The sequence below is a fragment of the Primulina eburnea genome, chromosome 17, assembly GCF_022965805.1.
Source record: "Primulina eburnea isolate SZY01 chromosome 17, ASM2296580v1, whole genome shotgun sequence".
Taxonomy (NCBI): domain Eukaryota; kingdom Viridiplantae; phylum Streptophyta; class Magnoliopsida; order Lamiales; family Gesneriaceae; genus Primulina; species Primulina eburnea.
In genome coordinates this window covers 25,771,579-25,779,029 of record NC_133117.1, presented here as the reverse complement: position 1 = coordinate 25,779,029, position 7,451 = coordinate 25,771,579, and positions in this window count along the sequence as shown.

Below are 7,451 nucleotides of genomic sequence, written 5' to 3'. Positions count from 1 at the left end.
GGTGTTATGAGATTCGGGAAGAGAGGCAAGCTGAGTCCGAGGTTTATTGGATCGTTTGAGATTCTTGACAAAGTTGAGACATTATCCTATCGTGTTGCCCTTCCGTCGAATCTTTTTGGGGTACACAATGTGACCAAGTTGGTCAAAGTCCGATTGCTAAACCAATCAGTGGAAGAGGCCACTTGGGAGTCAGAGGCAGATATGAGGGTTCGCTACCCAGAGTTGTTCGGTAAGACTTAATTTCGAGGACGAAATTTTTATAAGTGGGAGAGGAACTGTAGTGCCCAAAAATTCAGTGCACGTATAACTCATGCATTTATTTAATTATTAAAGCATTTATTTGATTTTAAAGCGAGTCCTGGTAGTGCATGATTTATTTAAATACATTATTTTAAATTATTCATGTTTATGTGATGCACGTTAAAATGTTTTTCGAGTTTCATGTTTCAGGCGATTATTCGAGGCGGGATTGAGAAAAAGACCCGGTGAAAATTTTTGGCAATTTCAAAAGATGGTATTTTATTTTAAGTTAAGGATGGGGCGTTTTAAATAATTTATTTAGTTTTAGCATTTTAAAGCCTTATTTATGTATTTAGTAATTTAAGAGTTTGGAACTTTTAAAATTAGTGTGTAATCATTTTAAATGAGGAGTTTGATTAAATTAGTGTGTGTTAACTTTTAATTAGTATTTAATTTAGCACTAATTTCTCCTAATTAAAAACCCACACACACGTTACACACACCCACACACTGTGAAGGCCCGAAAATCCTCGCTTGAAAATTTGCGGAAAATTAAAAATTTTCTTTTTAAAAGAACTTAAATGGCCTCATTCATAAAATCAACTGATAAATCCAGTTCAAAGTTTAAAATATCGCAGCGGAAGAAAATAAAGTTTGCAAAAAATCATAATTTAAAAATATCCAACGACTGATAAAATGTTTGCGGAATAAAATAACAACTGCTGCACTGAGGTCCTCGGGTGCCACTACTGCCGACCCAAGCTGGCTCACTGGTCCCCGCCCTCGGCCCTGGCCTCATCAGTACCTACAACAATCAAGTCTAGTGAGCCTAAAGACTCAGCATGCATATATCGCAGGTAAAGACTAAAATCTGAAGTAAAATATGCATGGGATAAAATATCATGTCATGAGGCATGCTGAAAATAATCTGTACTGAGCAATTATAATACGTGCATAACTGAACTGAAAATCACAGTAAAAATATTTGCTCCTTGGAGCCCTGTACTTAAATAACTGGTAAAATTTTCTGTTGAGATTATGGTCTACGCCTGTGGCCCCTGCACTAAGCTGAACTGATCGGTAACTGGCTACCGGGGAGTCTGAAACTGAACTGAGCCGGCCGGTCACTGGCGACCGGGTGGTACCAAACTGAACTGATCGGTCACTGGCGACCGTATAAAACAATACTCCCACATAGTGAATGAACCACAAGCCATATCGCATAAATCTAAAAAATAATCATTTTCTATTTAATGCATGTAAAATAATTAACTGGCATAATGAAAATTCCTGTATATTTTACCAACTGGATTGGATTGGATCGTCCCCAGGCTCGCTGCAACCTAAATATGCCATGAAAATATGCAATATATTTTTTTTGACCAAACTATGCAATCAAGTTTGAAAATGCGACAATTACGTCTACCGACTTCGTATTTAATCATGACTCCGAACCAACCCGAACCAACACTGAACCGAAGTATAGTCATGATTAAAATACACTTAAAATTATGAACTTATGCTCCTAAAATGATGGGAGTCGAAATCTAGGTGAAATGGAGGCCAAAACAAGAAACGCTCTTTCGATAGTCAATTTGGCACATCGCACCGTAAATTCTCGTACGACCTCAAAAATTATCCGAATCACAAACGGTCAAAAACATGACCTTCCTAACTCGATGGGGCACTGTCCAGTCCAAGGCCATAGGCTAAAAGCCAACCAAGAACCCGAACGAGCCTCCGAACGGACACAGCAACTTGCTGTAATTTTCCAGCAGCTGCAACCTTGCTTGCATCGCGTCGTTTGCGAGACTTTTGGCCATTGGGGCTTGAACCACTGACCAAAGCCTCTCCACAACGTCCCAAGGAATGATTCGAACCATGGCTAAGGGCCCTAGGCCAGCCACAGTTTGAATATTTCCAGAAACCACCCGAGAAGATCCACCGAGAGCACATTTGATGCGCGTGTGGTGTGTTTTGCTTGCTTGTTGTCTCGTGTCCTTCCAGTGGCCATTTGATTGACCATGGCACGATCTAGACATCTTTGGGAATGGTATGAACCGTGGCTAAGGGCCGTAGGCCGAACCAGATCCACACCATTCCACCATAAGCGATATCAATACATGTTGTATAATGAAAGGGGCCGAAGGGTGAGGGGCTGTTCTTGATGTTTTAATTGAAAACCGAGCAACCATGGACCAAGCCACCAAAAGGGTGACTTAGTCACGTCTTAGACATGCTAGGGAAGGGATCTAACCATGGCCATAGGCCCTTGGGGCAGCCAAGATCATATCCTTTCTCCTTGGACAGAAACTGAATTTCAAAGCACCAAATGACAGTGGTGGAAAGCTGCTGTCATTTTCGGGTTTCATCATGAATGGGGCTGGTTTGAATGGACCAACATTGTCCTAATGCATCCTATTACGTGTCTAGATGTCGCCTTGTGAGCCTGGAGTCGATCCATAATCTGAAACCACAAAACACAAAGGAATCGTGAAGCTTGCCAAGGAAAAATCGAAATTCTGCATCATGGTTTCGAAAATAATTTGACATGCATTTCGGTTTTTGCTTGATAAAACATGATCATGTACAGAAAAAATAATTGCTAATATGACTTGATTGAGGTTTGAAAGAGATCTAGACATGCCTGGTTTCGTTTGAATGAAAAACGAAATGAAGAGACGACGACGCGGCACGGAGGAGGTGGAGCGCTACTCTCGATTTTCTTGCCTAGCTTTCTACTGAATTCCCTCGATTTTTAAATCTGAAAAGGCTGCTGAATGGTGTTGATTTCGGTGGTAGGGAGGGGGAGAATAATAGATAGGAGAGTGAGTGGAGATCCACTAATAAAGGGATTAAGATGGCATGACCAAATCTTCTCTCTTTGAAATTTGAATTATGGTTGCTATCAAATATTTGTTGGGTGATCTAGAATGAGGTGGCAGATCCACTTGCTAGTCTAGGCTAGGATAAGCTCTTAATTAATTAAATGGTGCTAAATAACTTGGAGGGATAATCCTACTAATTAAATATCAAGAAGGGGTCAAAGTTTGATGAGTTGGCAAGGTGTTGTCTAGGCAAGTGGGTGGCCGAAATTTACACATTAAAAATGAATGGGAAGTGTTGATTATTTACTAAATTAATAACTCTTAAAAGCCTCACTAATCTCTTAATTAATTTAGTGAATTAATTCCTTAATTAAGTAACTTAAATGAGCTTATTTCTTATTCACCTCAAGTAACTTAAATAATTCTTTAAACTCTCTTTTTAACTTAAATGAACTTACTTGCTAGCTAAAATAAAGTCTGGAAATATTTCTCGAATCTTAAATTCTATCTCAAAACTCCAACTCCAGTCCGGCCTCACTGAAATAACTGAAATGCTAAAAATCAAACTACTGCATGAAATAATAAAATAATTAACTTCAAAGAAATGCCTTTAAAGTAATCATGCAATGAAGTCAATTAAATTTTAAAAATCTAGAATTATGCATGGCTTATACGTAGACTGATTTATGGGTTCTACACACACACTTACACATTTTTACACACACTAAACCGTAAAACACACACACACTATCACAATTCAGATTTTTATTATTTTGAGAGTGCAAAACCTAGGGTTTTCATCTAAGAAGCGGCCGTCCTTCTCCTTCAAACCTTCTAGCAACTTTTCTTCAATTTCGTTGCAAGATTTTAGCGCCACGATCATCTCGGATCAACCTCGCATCTCTCCCCCCTTCAGTATCGTCGTCCCGGTATTTTTGAATATCAAAAGGCACGTATAATCTGTTATTTCTGCATCGATCTCGTCATATTATGTGTTGTGTTATTATTTATGCTTAAAAATACATGTGTGATGTGTAGAAGTTTGAGCCTTGACGTTTGAATAAATTTTGAAATGATTTTTAGATCTAAAATCACGTTTTTACTGTATTTTTAAACACTGCGACTTTTTGGTCGTGATTCTGAGAAAACTTTCAACGTAACAATTGTAGAACTTTTCGATACCTTCGATTTGACAGTAAATTCGAAATATTTAGATAAAAATTAAGCAAGTTATGGTGTTTTTCGTGGGGCTGCTCAAACTGCATTTTTCAGAAAATATGTATTGATGTGTTCTTGAGATTTTATTGTTGCAGACTTTGTTGGGAATTGACGGGTGTTCGTTTCTGCGTCTAGGTATGCTTAGTATGATGTTGGGTTTTTATTTGTTATGTCGTTTAGTGTCGATAGGCACTCGAATACCTTAAAGTCGTAGGAAACGTTTCGATGTCAATTGCCACATTTTTGAATGATATGCGTCGTAGGGTGAACATTGTTGCTTTGGGAGTTTGTACGAATTTGGTTTGGTGTTAAGGCATGCTAGGATGGGTCTCGGGGTGTCGGTTCATGGTCCGTACAATCGAGTCTAGAATGAAAAACATTGCGTGTTCAGAATTTTCGAGAGTTTCCAATTACCGCAGGTACACGGACCCTTACACGGGGTGCGTGCCTTTGCTCTCTTCGAAGTTTCAAATTCCCGAGCATACACGGACCCTAGTACGGGGTCCGTGTCCCTCCTTCTTCCCGAGTTCTTCTTTTGCGCACACACACGGACCCCCACACGGACCTAGACACGGGGTCCGTGCCTTCCTTTTTCTGCACGACACATTTTAGCGCACGGACCCGGACCCCTACTCGGACCTAAGCACGGGGTCCGTGCCCTTCATATTTGGGGAAAATTTTATATCATGTTTGGGGTTTGATGTCATAGTCTAGTGCAATGATTTACAAGGTCGAGTCATTGGAATTTAAGAACGTCTTAAGGAAGGGAATGAACTTGTAAGTAAGCATGATTACCTACGTCTAAGTTATGCAAGTTAAGCATGTAAATTCCTGATTAGTATGTGCAGTGACGGCCCCGATCGAAGTCCAACGAATCTCTCAACGTCAAGTAAGTATGTTCGACGTGCAAGAAAATATTTTAAGTTTTGAGGTATGCTAAATGTCTTGTGACCAAATTATGAATGGATTTGGAAGTCGGTGAACGTGGCCGAAGACCTCTCCACCCTGTTAAATTATGAACGGTTAGTTGCCAATCCAAGCAGCACAATCGTTCCGGCGAACCATGGTATAAGTGAATATTTAATGTTTTGAGATTTTTCATATTGATTACAATAATCCTTTTAATTTGTTTGTGGGTGGGGATGTTAGGAAAAAAGTTTGTTACCGTTGGGTATTAAACCTGAGATTTCGTTCTGAATTTGAGATATTGATATCAGAATTATGAGTTAATTATTGATATTTACAATTCATGACTTTATATTCACATAATCATGCATGTTTTTTGGTATATATTGTAGCTCAATATATATAAATTTTAAGGATTCAGCAGTTATGATCATTTTCATAGTCGTTTTTCTACTTGAATATGTCTATCACGCACATCTAGTAATGCTAATGCTATATATATATATATATATATATATATATGAAAGAGATTGATACATAGTGTTTGGGCTATCATATGATTTAAAATACTTGAGTTGAACAGTGATCCATTAAATATAATTTTGAAAAAAAGTGTAAAAACACGGTCCTAAAATAATAAATTACTAGTCACCGAGGCACACGCGTTGCGTGTGTCATGAATATGAGAATATTATCAAGCTAAAATTTTTCTTCTACAGTCAACTAATAAATGGAAAAAAAATTCAAGTTGTAGATATCTTTAAGCATTTTGTGCATAAGTTAAATCATCTTTGGTCAAGCGTAATAAGAAAAAATTCATTTTATCGATTCATACCATAGTTCAACCTAAACGTACAAAATAAATATAACAATCTATTAAAGCATGATATAAAAAATTGATATGACATAACAAAATGTAAACTACTGCAATGATTTCGCAAAATACATGGCAAATAAAGTAGAAATTGGCAAACTCTGTTTAATTGCCAAAAAACCGAAATATTGTAAGTATATGAACAGACAAAGATGAAGAATACAAATTGTAGTAATAGTGACAGAATGTAAAGTTAAGGCAAACAATTATAAAATTAACTTCGTTACAATTAAATCATGGTCAAATACACATAATATGCTTTGTTTAAGTGGAAATAGAAATAAACAAATTAAGTAGATAGAACAATCAAAGTATAAATTTGTTTTTCCATGCTAAGGTAGAGTTTATTAATGTAATACAAATAATTTAAAAAACCCGCGGCTTTGGCTATTTATGGACATTATTTGTCGGAGTCCTGCCTGCATCATACGCGTTCTTTATGTATGAATCTTCAGATTTAAATACATATGCAGCAAAGATTCAAATGTATTAAATAAGTAAAGAAATGTGATATATAAAAGTTTAGATTTTTTTTAGCCTTATGGTAATCCACCTTCCATCCACGTATTGTTTGCATGATATAAAAATAAGATCAATGGGCCAGAAAGATAAATTGTAAGTACAAATAGCGTATGCAAAGGTAAATTACTAATGCCTTATCATTGATCTGTTGGCTCCTATTTTGGACCTGAAAAATGATTGGCATATAATTTCATGTGTACATAAAATAAAATAAAAAACATAATATGGTAAAACCCCACATTTGCTACTAATGAAGTCTACACCAATTCAAGAGCCTTAATGATGTAGAAGGTATCAAAATGAGAAGTAGCACTCACGAAACATTTAAGAAATGCAACAATATACGAAAAACAATCAATATACATTAATTATGAAAAAAGAATGACTGAAAAAATTATCATGTAGGATACACAACCAAGTTATTACAATTTAATTAAAATAACATTCAAAATAGTTGTGATATTACAACTATAAATGTTAGTGTAATACTTCTTATCTTTACCATAATGGGTTAAAATTTATATGTAACTTGTTTTTGCTTTGCATTGTTCACAATATATTCTATTAATTATAAACTTAGTAATGTATTAGTGAGTGTAAGAAATATTATTTTGTTTACAATGAAGCTGGAAAAACGGTAATTATATCATTGAAATAAGCAAAAAACATCAACAGAACACAAACCAAAATAGTTGATTATTTAAGATTATGCAAATACATACTGTTATGCAATTAAATATATGCTTTAATGGCACAAATTACAAATGTAATGTATCATGATAAAAATACCACTAATTATATAATATTTGGTGATATATTCTAAAAAAGTTTAAATAGTAAATTTATGTGAGTATTATTTCCTT